At 38.7% G+C, this 12,714-nt stretch overlaps 1 protein-coding gene across 1 annotated transcript in view; it reads left to right on the top strand.

Annotated features, from left to right (window-relative positions):
* Positions 1–1,638: 1,638 nt before the first annotated feature.
* Positions 1,639–12,714, top strand: part of npy8ar (neuropeptide Y receptor Y8a) — a 42,667-nt gene continuing 31,591 nt past the window's right edge. The window contains exon 1 of the mRNA XM_042394833.1: positions 1,639–1,708. The gene's annotated coding sequence lies outside the window, so the exon portion shown is untranslated. The remainder of the gene's footprint in view (positions 1,709–12,714) is intronic.

Below are 12,714 nucleotides of genomic sequence, written 5' to 3' on the forward strand. Positions count from 1 at the left end.
CTTCATCAGGGTCATTGTTGCTGGAGTTTTTACTTCTGTCTAGTAATTTTTTACAGTTCAACAGTGACAAGAGAGAAATCCTGGTTATCAGGGCAAAGGCTAACAGACAGGAAATGTCTTTTAAATTGTCTCAACTGTCTCGGGAAAGTGTCACACAGGTAAGAAACCTTGGCATCATCCTGGACGCTGACCTCACTTTCCAGAGCCACATTAGAAGCAAAATTAAAACCGGATTTTATCATTTAAGAAATATCACAAAGCTAAGGAGCTTTTTATCCCAGGAGGATGCTGAAAAACTTTACGACTGAATACAGCTGCTAGAGTTTTAACTAGAAAAAGGAAATACGACCCTATAACACCTTCGCTGAGGTCGTTACACTGGCTTCCAGTAAATTTTAGAATTGATTTTAAAAATTTAACACTCGTTTTTATGGCCTTACGTGGTCTGGCACCCTAATATCTCTCTGATATGCTTATGACTCAGCAACTCAGGTCATCTGGAACAGGATGTCTGGTTATTGTCCGGCAATTAGTGAGCTTTTAGCTTTTGTGCTCCAAGCTGCTGGAACATCCTACCCAATGTTAGGTGTGCTCCAACGCTATCAATTTTTAAAAGACCAGTGTGTAGGATTTATTGGCATCTAGCGGTGAGGTTGCAGATTGCAACCGACCGACTACCCCTCCCCCCTTCCCTTCTCAGTGTGTAGGAGAACCTACGGTGGCAATGAAAGGTCCTCTCTAGAGCCCGTGTTTGGTTTGTCCGTTTTGGGCTACTGTAGGAACATGGCGGTGCAACATGGTGGGCTCTGTGGAAGAGGATGTGCTCCCTCTGTAGATATAAAGGACTCATTCTAAGGTAAGAAAACACAATGGCACTTATTATCAGGTGATTATACACTAATTAAAACATACTTATGAATATTATATTCCATTTCTGCCAGTAGATCTCCCCTAAATGCAACACACTGGTCCTTTAAAACTAAACTGAAGACATTCCTTTTTGTCTGCAGCTTTCAGTAATCTGGTTTGCTGGTTAATTATTATTTTATTTTATTCCTACTTTTTAAATGGTTTTTAATACACACCTTATTTTTTTCTGGTCAGTTGCTGGTCTTAATTATTTTATTCCATTTTATTCCCATTTTTTTAATGGTTTATTACAGATATATGTGTTTGTTTTAATTGTGTTTATGTCTAATGTGTTATCCTGTATAATACAGTTTTTGTGGCTGGTAGCTGTGTGAAGCTCATTGTGCTTCCACCTGAGCTGAAATGTGCTATAAATAAAGTTTTGCTTGCCTGCTTTACTCATGTTGGTTTATGCATGAACACATCCGAGTGTGTTATTTAGGAAAAAGTCTACAGTAATGTCGATAATGACCTCAGTATTTCTAAAAAATCCTGCAACTAGTCTGCAGAGCTGATCCCACAGGAGCTACAGTAACCTTTTCTGAATAATAAAGGTCGATAATAAATAAGCTCCTCTGTCGTGTTTGTCTCCAGAGCGGATTTCACTGCGCAATGTCTCCAAACTGCACAGACCTCCTGCGCAGCACCGGCCGCTATATACAGGAGATCCTGCACACGCACGCACGCACACACACACACACACGCACACGCACACATACACGCTTCCTCTCCGTGCGGAGCAGTGAACACCATCAGCAGACACACGCGGACCCAGACACAACACCGACAGCCCGGACAGGTGAGTGCAGCTCTCTGCGTCCTTCCTCCGAACCGCGATGGCGCTTTTTTTATATTTTTATATGTTTATTGTGTTTTTTAAACGTCGATTTTCCAGCTGTTTCAGACAGACGACAGAGACCAGATGTTACAGGCAGAAATTCAGAGGATGTCAGTTGTCAGAGGGCGGTTAAGATGCTCAGAGAGATCAAAGATAGTTACTAGAGGAAATTGAACTTCTGAAGCATCGGTTATCTTAATTAAAATCATAATAAATATATCATTTAAGCATCACTTGAAACTCATTTTTATCTTAACTGGAGGATGAAGGAGCCAGTACTGGGAGCAGCTGGTTTAATGGGTTAATTGTTGTTTAATTGATGGATTATTAGGTGGTGAAGGTGCAGACATTTCTCTGATATGGTGACATGATGTTTATCAGTTTAACCTTCTGAACAGAATTTTATTTAGATTTATATTTTATGTGTCAGTGATACTCAGGGTCACAAATAAACAGAATTTGGACAAATATTTGATTTTTATTTCCTCTATTAAACCATATTTTTCCTGAACTGCATCCAGAAAAGTAAAAAAAAATTGGCTGTATGATGCTGGAAACCAGTTCAGGATCCACAAACAAAAACAAGATTTACAAACGAATTACACAGATTGATAGAAACCATTTTGATAATTGATTTGTCATTTGTCATTTTTCAAGCAGACATTTTTCTCTGGTTCCAGCTTTTAAAATTTGCTTCTTTTCTCTGTTTTATATCATTTTCTCAATGAATCGATTAATTGTTATGTCTAGAAAATGTCACAGTGGCCATTTATTCATATTTATACTTTCTTTTACTGTTGTTGTTGTTCAGCCGACAGTCCCAAACCCAAAGATATTCACTTTACTATCATTTATGACAAAGAAAAGCTGTAAATCATCACCTTTGAGAAGCTGAAACCAGCAAACGTTTGGCTTTATTTTATTATCAGAACAGTTTTCAACTGATCATTGCAGCTCTAAACTGAATATCTTTGGAGAACAAGATGTTACATATTGGGCTCTGGGAAGCTGTGATTTGCATTTGTTTCATATTTTTCAGACATTTTTTAGGCTTATCGATTAGCCGATTAAAAGTTAAAATGATCGACAGATTAACTGAAGCTGCAGTCCTGATAGTCGATGATCCACAAACACATCTGCACCAACCAACCTGAATAAATGCAAAACAATCTTACAAATAAATACAACTTGAATAAACATCAATAATCTGCATATTTCCAACTTCAAGCTCATTAATCAATAGCATTTGTTATTAAAATGACTCCTGGTTATATTAATGTTATATGAATCTGCATGAATGTATGAACTGAGTCACAATTTTTGAGACTCTTCTTCGCTCATCTTCAGATTGTTAAATGCGTGTTGCATTAAGGTGCCGGTGGGAAACTCTGACGTCGAGCCTTTCGGCGCATTCATGTGGGATTTTACAGTGCAGGAGACACGTACAGGTGCTTATTAATGTGCTGAGTTTAAAGTCCTCCTCCGCTGAAAGACGTGTTTCCTTCTTGTTCCTTCAGCTGGATGTTCTCTTCTCTGTGCAGAATGATGCATGTGATGTAGTTTGGAGCAACATCTTGTGTCCGGCGGGAAAACTTTAGAAATCAACAATATTTACAGACTCACATTGACGTTTTAAGAAACTTTAACTAATTAACTGAACTTTCTTGTATAAAACCCATATCTGATACAAATTATTATTCAAAGATGATTATTTTTCGCATATCTTAAAACATATCTGGAGGGGATCTTTAAATTATCCAAAATTAAAGCCAGATGAAACTAGACTGATCAATGTAAAACAACAACGAAGCAACATCATGAGTTCGAGATGTGGACGTGTGTCAGAATTCTGCTGATTATTACAAAAGCTAAAATATGTCAGCAGGTTTTGAGAAATGACTGGCAGTAATAGGAAGGTGGAAGCAAACTACCAGTATGGTCCTTTAAGGTTGGATCATGGTTTTAAAAAAAACAACAACTTGTGGCTGGGAACAGGAAGTGATGTCATAATTGCTACAGCCACTAGAGGGCGTCGTCACTGCAACGTAAGCAGGTGTCGTTCTGGGAGACCTGCTGACTGACCCCAGGCGGCTCCAACGTGGTTTTGCTCCGTCCTCTGCACGGCGCCCTATTCCACCGGGAGTGAGTCAGAAGCGGAGCGTCTTCATTGCGGGGAAGCCTTCCGCCGTTTAAAATCAGTTGCACTCCTACTACAGTAATTACAGCAGCCTAGTAAAAGCTAATAAAGTGCCTTAAGGCTACCGTAATTACTGCAGTAGCAGGGCAACTAAACTGCTCAATTTTGTTAACTTGCTCAGCTTTCGTTGATTTGGTCATTTTCCTTGATTTTTGTGCTTCTTCTATGGTTAATTAGGCTACGTAGTTAAATGGTTTCTTTATTCGTTATTATTGTTTTAATTGTGTTTATTGTTGATATACGACCAGGAGTCTGCACGGGGTGTTTTATTTTGAAAATTGACCGGATGCTCAATGCTGTTTCTGTGTCTGACTTCCTGCCCAGCTCGATCTGCTCTGTGCTGCTTGACGCGGCCTCCGTAAAAAACAGACGAGGCGCCTATCTTTAGCGCAGCGGAGCGGAGAGCTGCTTCTGGAACGCTTCTGAAACGCGCCGCGGCGCGCCCGGTGGAATCGGTTACATTGACTAGAGCGGCCCGCGATCAGCTCCGGCGGCCGCGTCGGGGCCAGAACGCGGCGCACACGCGCCCGGTGGAATTTAGGGGTGATTCTGTTGAAAAGACTAACAACTATTTAATTTTCTTTATTAAGCGATCAATTGTTTTGTCGATAAAATGAAAAAAATAATGAAACATGCCCGTTAGAGTCATTGTCTCCAAGTTACTTATTACTTAAATCCAAATATATTACATTTAGCATCATTTATGACAAAGAAAAGCAGCAAATTCTCACATTTGAGAAGCTTGAACTAGATAAAGTCGGCCATTTTTGCATGAAAAATCAAATCAATTAATTTTCTGTCAATCAACTAATTGATGAATCATTTCAGAAATGTAACCTGATCAACGTGTATCAAGTTCATCAGTCTGTTAATAAAGGCAACAATATTTCACAAATAATTTAAGACATTTAAATACACAGAGAACATTTGAAAAGAAATTATTATTAGATTAATAAACTTCATATGTAGAATATGGACGTTTATTCAAGTTAGTAGTAGCACCGTAATACACCTTGTAGTGTTAATGCAGTTTATCATCATTTATGACAAAGAAAAGCAGCAAATTCTCACATTTGAGAAGCTTGAACTAGATAATGTTGGACATTTTTGCATTAAAAATTACTAAAATGATGAATCAACCTAATTGATTAAATGTTTTAGCGATAGAAGAATCACAAAAATGTTTTTAAAAAGTAATTTTTTTGACTTTTATATGCACGTTTTTCCTCATGCACATTTGTAAATCTTGTTTTTATTCTTCTCTTGTGACACTAATTTCTCTCCATACATGCTGACAGCTTTAGGTGACTTTACTGTGTTGGTTTTAATGAGCTCTGATAATTAACGCTGCGCTATATTTGTCATGCGAACAGATCATTAACAGAGAGCCATGTGAGGTGTGTGAGTGTTTGCACCTGTGTGTGCGTTCGCCTGAGAAACAAACATGTGTTATCAATACCTTTCATATCTGACCGAGCAAAGAGGTTGCGCAACATTATTACCCGGAAAAATAACTTAATCTTACATGTAATACACAGCAGCTCTTTATCAAAACCACCCGTCGTGCTCCAAATGAGTTCTGCAGAAACGATCTTTGTTCATTTTATAAAAGTGGATATCAACATTTTTTCAAACAAAACACGGTGATCCTGCAGTTGTTGATGTTTAGACTCTTTTTTTCAGTCTGTTTGGTAAAGTTTGCGTTCGAGCCGAGAAGTTCGAGTGTTCTGTTGTCTCAGTGAACTTGAATCTAAATATAATGAACCTTTCAAGTGTTTAGAGTATTTGGTGCATCTTTAAGGCCACAACAGTGCAGAAACAGGATATGTGAGTATCAAGTGGAAATAAAGCAGTTTATGCTTCATTTTGCTACCAAAATACACGTAAGTAATAATAATTATCATTATTACTTTATTTATATAGCATAAAGTGCTCTGCAGGGAGAGACGGCATAAAAGACAATCACATAGAGATGTAACAACAAACAAAACAAAAAATACAATCACACAACATAGGAGACATTAGGTCTGTTTATTTTCTTTATTGATTAATTGATTAGGTCCATAAAATGACAGAAAATGGTGAAAAATGTTGATCAGTGTTTCTCGAAGCCCAAGACAACGTCCTCAAATGTCTTGTTTTGTCCAAATCTCAAAAATATTCAGTTTACTGTCTAAAGAAACCAGAAAATATTCACATTTAAAAAGCTGGAATCAGAGAATTTGGACTTTTTTTTTCTTAAAAAATGATTAATCAATTATCTTAACAGTTGGCGATTCATTTAATAGTTGACAACTGATTGATTAATTGACTAATCGCTGCAGCTCCAGAAGACATTTAGAGATAAAATCATCTATAAGGTAAAATAAACAGAGCTGTATTATGTAAACAAATAAGTCTAGTTGTCAGACAAGAAGGCGAGTCAATAAAAATGCGTCTTGATGATTAATGATTATTGATTATTAGAGTCGTTAATGTGGGAATCTTTCCATCTTTACCATCCATCACACATGTTGTGACATTAACTTGAGATGCAATGACTGATGACTAAATGTCATTTCAGTTTATTAAAACTATAATCAGACTTTTCCTAATCCAGTTATGATGTCATTGTAAAAATCTACATAAAATACATAAATCAACAAATACTGACTTATATTTTCATATTTTTTTCTATTTTTATCATGCATTATTTTTCAGCCATTTTTTTTATTTTCCTGGCAGAAACAACTTCCGTACTTTTTTGTGGTTTAGTTTTACAACTGAAGCAGATCAGTGCAGACGCTGTTTGATAGGAGTTAAACACACAACGCTGCTTCCATTTCACGGTTCACTGGTTTGAACTTTGCCACCAGCCGCTCCTTGGCCACGTGTCGGTGCGAAGGGTAATAAACGGGAGGAAGCAGTGAGGCTGTTTGACATCTCTATAAACCTATAAGCGATAACTGTTCTGCTGCGATGGAAGAAGCACTCAGATCCTTTACTTTAGTAAAAGTACCAATACAGCAATGTAAAAACACTTCATTAAAAGTAAATATTAGCCGCAAAACGTAGTTAAAGTGTTGCAGTAAAAGTAGTAGTTTGATCCGTCTGACTGATTTATTATTAATATGAGATATTTCTGAGTTTCTGGCGTTTCCACTCAGGTTGGTTTATCGTGTCTGCTTCTCTGAAGGATCTACTCTTTAGTCTCTTTTCAGCTTCTCTGAAGTGTTTCCTCTACAGAAACTGGTTACTGGATGGATCTGTTGTAGATGGAGATTATGAGATTATACACACACCATAGGTGTAGCTGTTGTGCTTGTGTAACTAGGCTGGTGTATATGCGGTAGAGGATTATGCATAATACCGAGGATAAAGACGTTTATTAAATTCCACTGCACCCTTGACTACAGCTAAAGAAATCATATTAAAACTCAACTCAAGTGTGATTATTTCTACATTGTGTTGTATCACAACAATAATCAATGGCTATTTTGGCAGACAAGACCAAAACTACAACTTTAAAGGAAAGTATAAGACTCTTTATGACTGTCTGTGTCTCTCAGTTTGGTTCCTTACTGAAAAACTGCTTCACAAATATTTAGTTTCACGTTTGAAGAAGGCTCAATAATGACCTTAAAGAGCTGGACGCTGTAGTTTTTAACAAACAAACAGGAGGACATAGTGCGTTTGTTGTGGACTATTTTCAGCAGTGGATGAATCCACATTTCTGGCAGCAGGACAGTGTGTGTGTGTGTGACTGAGTCAAAATAAACAACAGTGTGTGTGTGTGTGTGTGTGTGTGTGTGTGTTCATGGCGATGAAGGAACTTACAGTGTATTTGCTATTTGGTCATATTTGTATTCACTGGATTTGGCTTTTAGTGTTACACACATAATAAATAAATTAATTTAAAAACAGCTTCCGGCTGCGAACCCTCCCAGCACTATTATGTTATTATGACTTCCACCAGCAGCTTACATCAGTAAAAGACTTCGAGCATCGTCTGGTTTCATAGGAGTTTTATTCACCTCCTGTAATCAGACTTCAGTTTGTTCTCTCTGGGTGTTTTATTTGTCATTAAAATCTCAACAACTGCCGATAAGATAAAGGAGTTTTCACATGGGAACGGTCCACATCCGTACTAGCAGCTCTGTCAGGCTGTAGGGTATGCCAATTTTTTTTTTTTTCCCTAGGATGGCGAGGTCATGACCTGCCCTACTCTGCCTCTGATTGGCTTTCACAGGTCCTTTAATTTAATACTACTGTGTAATTTGCAGGTATTTAATAGTTCATTTTTAGGACATCTTACAGAAAGGGTGGTGCAATTTGGTACAAATTATGGGAAGAAGCTGGGAAGAAGTTGGTTTAGTTGGTAAGTACCCACTCATCATATTTCATATCATTGGTGTAGGCAGAAACTGTATTTTGGGTGGGCTAGTACAAAAGCGGGTGAGTCATCTTTTCCCAGAAAAACTGACTTATGAAAAGTTAGAAGAAGAAAAAACAAACAAACACAGACAAACTGAAAAACCAGCAACCAGTTTACTTTGCAACGTTCTGGATCACGAATCCAACATCCTCAACCAACAGAGCATCAGCACAACAGCTTGTCCAGCCTTAAAATACAGTATATTTGCACCAGCTGCTCATCGGCTCTACAGCACATGGCAGTTAATTAACTATTTTATTACACAAAGTGGCAACTAAACATAAACCCATACAGCAGCAGAGAAGGTATTAACTTCAGACAGAAATGGCACATACAGCATAATCCCCCTGGTCCATTCATTATAGCCTACAGCCTTTGTTACTTACAGTACCGGTCAGCTCACGGATAACCGAGTCTGCACATTTTTACAGAAAACGGCGTCCTTACACTGTATTCAAACCAAGAAAATTATCTATACCGCTGTAATGAGAAGCACCTTGATTTTGTAGGGAAAAACCTACAAATTTGGCTGTGCAGGTGGTTCATAAATTGCTCATAAACCGACGGGTGAACTCTCATCAGGCTGGCCGAGAGAAAGCGATATACCGCCAGAGAGCGAGCAGCCGGGCCGACCTCGCTGTGGTCTGATGAGTCTGTCTTCCTCAACTCTTGCTTTTTTTAAAATAACATGTTAAAAAAAACTTTGTTTAGCCGTTGTTGTAGTGTCAAGGTCTTTGCACACCAAGTCTGTTTTTTTCGTCCGATATTGCCGCACGTTAAAAAATAAATACGACGTCACGTTGTGTCAATCATGAAAGTTTCGTCCATCATTAAACTTTTCGGAGCAGGTTCGATTTTCTGTGTTTTTTTGCATCAGTCAAAAGCATAGACTGTATAAAAATATGGACGTAGTTACCGTGACGTCACCCGTTGGTTTCTGAAGAGCGGTTTTGAAGCTCAAAGCGAGCCGCTCCGGCCGTCGCCATCTTGGCAGTGCGTGACGCTGCCTAACTCCCAGCCAATCAAAAATGGGCAAAGAGGCGGGCCGAATGGCTGAAACAAGCCACCTAGCGGCTGGCGGACCTGTCACTCAAAGCAGCCATGTCCTTCATTATGCATAACTTTACGGCTTAATAAAATTTAAACGGGTGAGTTATAAAAAAATTCACCCCCCGTACAGTTGTCATGAAAGAGGAAATTAGCTACAGAGACCAAAACCGTTGTTTGTACCAGGCTGTAAACATGTTTATTTCTGCTGTAAAGTTGGACATTGTAACATGGGGGTCTATGGGGATTGACTCGCTTTTGGAGCCTCAAGTGGTCATTCAAGGAACTGCAGTTTTTGGCTTCATTTTACAGCCCCGGAGGTTGCCGCTTGGTCAAAAGCCTTTACAGAGTTGTTTGACCACACAGAGCCACCGTACATGCAAACAACACAGCCTGGAAACACTGATACTATCAGCTCCAGCAGAGAAGTTACACACAGACTGATCACAGGACGACTATTGATCATGATCTTGTCTGTATGTTGCAGCGTTTTGAGGCTGTGCCCTGAATATCTGAAAGGCTGATCACCTGTGATCAATTGGTGGTTCTTTCTTTTTACTGTGTGGTTCTTTCTTTTTTCTTTCAAGAGTTTAGAGGACCACAAAATCATCCTCACTGCTTGACGACTCCATTTTGCCTCATATTGTGAGTTTTCGCAGCGAATATAGTAATAAATCGCATCAGACTCAGTTTGCAAGGTTTCTGTCGGATGACGGATTAAAAAAACGTATACGAGAAAAACGGACTTGGTGTGCAAAGACCTTTAACGTTACACTATGTGGTTGTAAATTAGCAAAAATTCTTAATAAATTGGACTCTTGACAATTCTTTGACTGACAGATTGTAGTGTGTATATATTACAGGTGTATCATAGTGATCATTCATCCAGTTGAAACAAGACACATTTTAAGAGAGTTTGCTAGAAAAGTCGTACGAACAAACCTGACAGAAAAAAAAAAAAGTCAGCAAGGTTTAAAATAAGAATACTGAACTGTTCTTCCCTTCTCTGGTCTTTCAGCTTCACTCTGTGTAGATATGATCCAGGTCTGTTATAATTCAAGTCTGTAAATCCCTGTTCATCTTCATGAAGCACATAATTTAATTGAATACAGGTCTACAGAGAGTGGACATCTAATTAGAATTTGACCCAGACGTCGCTTCGATGTACCTCTCACTTTTCTAAGAGGATGTATAAAAGTCCAACTGATTATTACTTGCCGAGTGGCGAATAGGTGTAATACACTTTGATTTCAACGACAACGGCACTAACTGAGTCCTCAATGGTGTTTTTATAACTGGAGCTGTAAGGTCGTCAAGGAGTAATGTCTCTACTTGACTGAGATAATGAGAGAGCATTTAATTTGGATGAGAGACACACAGGAAACATGGATTCAATAAAAGCTTCCTCGGGGAAAGTTTGTACTTCATTTTAATTAAGGTATGTCCAACACAGAGGGGATTATAGCCTGGATGTGCAGCTATGATACAGAAAATATTCTCAAGAAAGTGTTTGTACATCCCAACATGATATCAGGTGTGTAGGAAAAGACAGAACAGGTTAATATTAATCACTGGGGTGCAATTAGATGTTTACCTTCCTGAAAGACAGATCAGCTGAATGTAGTATTTATAGTATATTACATCTTTATCAGCTGAGCTCATGATATTAGAAATGCATTACAACCACAGCACAAACTACAATATCTACACTGTATCAACACAGTTAAACCCTTTGACTTTAATGGAAAACTGTATTTTCCATTCTACCTCTAATTAATTATACCTGTTTTCTACAATACTTGCAGTATTTGTAGTGAATTGTATGTAACATGAAGATCTAGTTTCTGTGTTCTTGTGATTATGATGTGTGTGGTTTGGCTCTGTTAAGAGTTTGGTCACGTTAGTTTGTTTAGAAACCAATAACGGCATCATGTTTTCAGTCTCCGGAGAGTAGTTCTGTGTAAGGCCAGAAGCCACTTTTCTCTGTTACCTCCTGGGGGGGGGGGGGGGGGGGGGGGGGGGGGGGGGCTGAAAAAAATCAATTCATCAATCAATCAAAAATCAATTCCTACGATTCTGAATCGTTTCACAAATGTCAAGAATAGATTTTCTAAATGTTAGTTAAATAACGTGATGTTTGATGGAACAAAAAAGGCGGAACTCAACTACGAGGGCGGTGCAGCAGCCGGATAGTCTACAGCGCTGCGCACACGCTAGAGTTATCCTGTAGTTCATCTTCAAAAGAGGCAGCGGATGCAGACGTTTTTTTGATTTAATGATTAAATAATTACCTTTGTGAGACGAACGTGAAGTATATCGTGAACTTTCTACATCATCACCAGCTGACCAACAAACACTGCAGCTTTAAACAACTTAAACCAACTCTGAGGCGAAGAAAGTAACTCTGTGCTCAGTCTGTTTCACCTCAGACACCTTGTGGTCGCTCAGCATCTTGTAAAACAATGTCACACGGTGCAGCAGAGAGGCTGCTCTCCACTCCAGGAGACATGACATTAATAACTACACAGCAGAGCCTCCTCCCATTCAGTTTGTTATTCTCATACAGGCAGGAGACTGTAAGATGCTTTTCAAATTAATTGATTCATTAAGTAACACAGCTAACTTTTTAAATTAAAAAAAAGGCTGCAGACCATTTATCTTATTTGCCAGTTATGTTTCATATTGTATTTCAGTGGACTGAGGACAGCAGTGAATGGTTTGGCACACAGGAGATACAGTAAGCATGTCGTCCCAGGTCTACCATCCAATGACAAATATATGTCTACACAAGGGTTCACAATATTTCAAGTGTGTCTTAAAACAACAGTCAGGAGCCCAAATGAACAGTAAAACCTGTTTTTCTTGCTGTAATCATTCCTCCTGTTCATACTGACCATTAGAAGATCCCTTCATAATGCACTTACAATGGAAGTGATGGGGGACAAAATCCACAAACCTCTTTCACTGTTCATATGGACACCTGACTGTTGCTTGACAATTGTATGCAGGTCATCTGCAGTCAAATCCAAAATGTCACCATGCAGGAGACATTTGCATGTTTGAGTTTCATAGAAATATCCATCAGCATCACACAGAGTGAAATATGGTGATAAGATGAGCCGCGGTTAAGAGTCCACAGGTGACGGGATTGTTAAAAATTGAAAAAGAAGAGTATAAAAACCACCAGAGCTGGACACTGATTTGATTTTATTTCATGGCATCCGACACAAACAGCTCTCTGTGAGAAAGAAACTGGCAGCATGACTCATATGCCTGCTGGGCTTCGCTCAATGATGGCAAGGAGCATGT

The sequence above is a fragment of the Thunnus maccoyii genome, chromosome 19 (assembly GCF_910596095.1).
Source record: "Thunnus maccoyii chromosome 19, fThuMac1.1, whole genome shotgun sequence".
In the NCBI taxonomy this organism is placed as follows: domain Eukaryota; kingdom Metazoa; phylum Chordata; class Actinopteri; order Scombriformes; family Scombridae; genus Thunnus; species Thunnus maccoyii.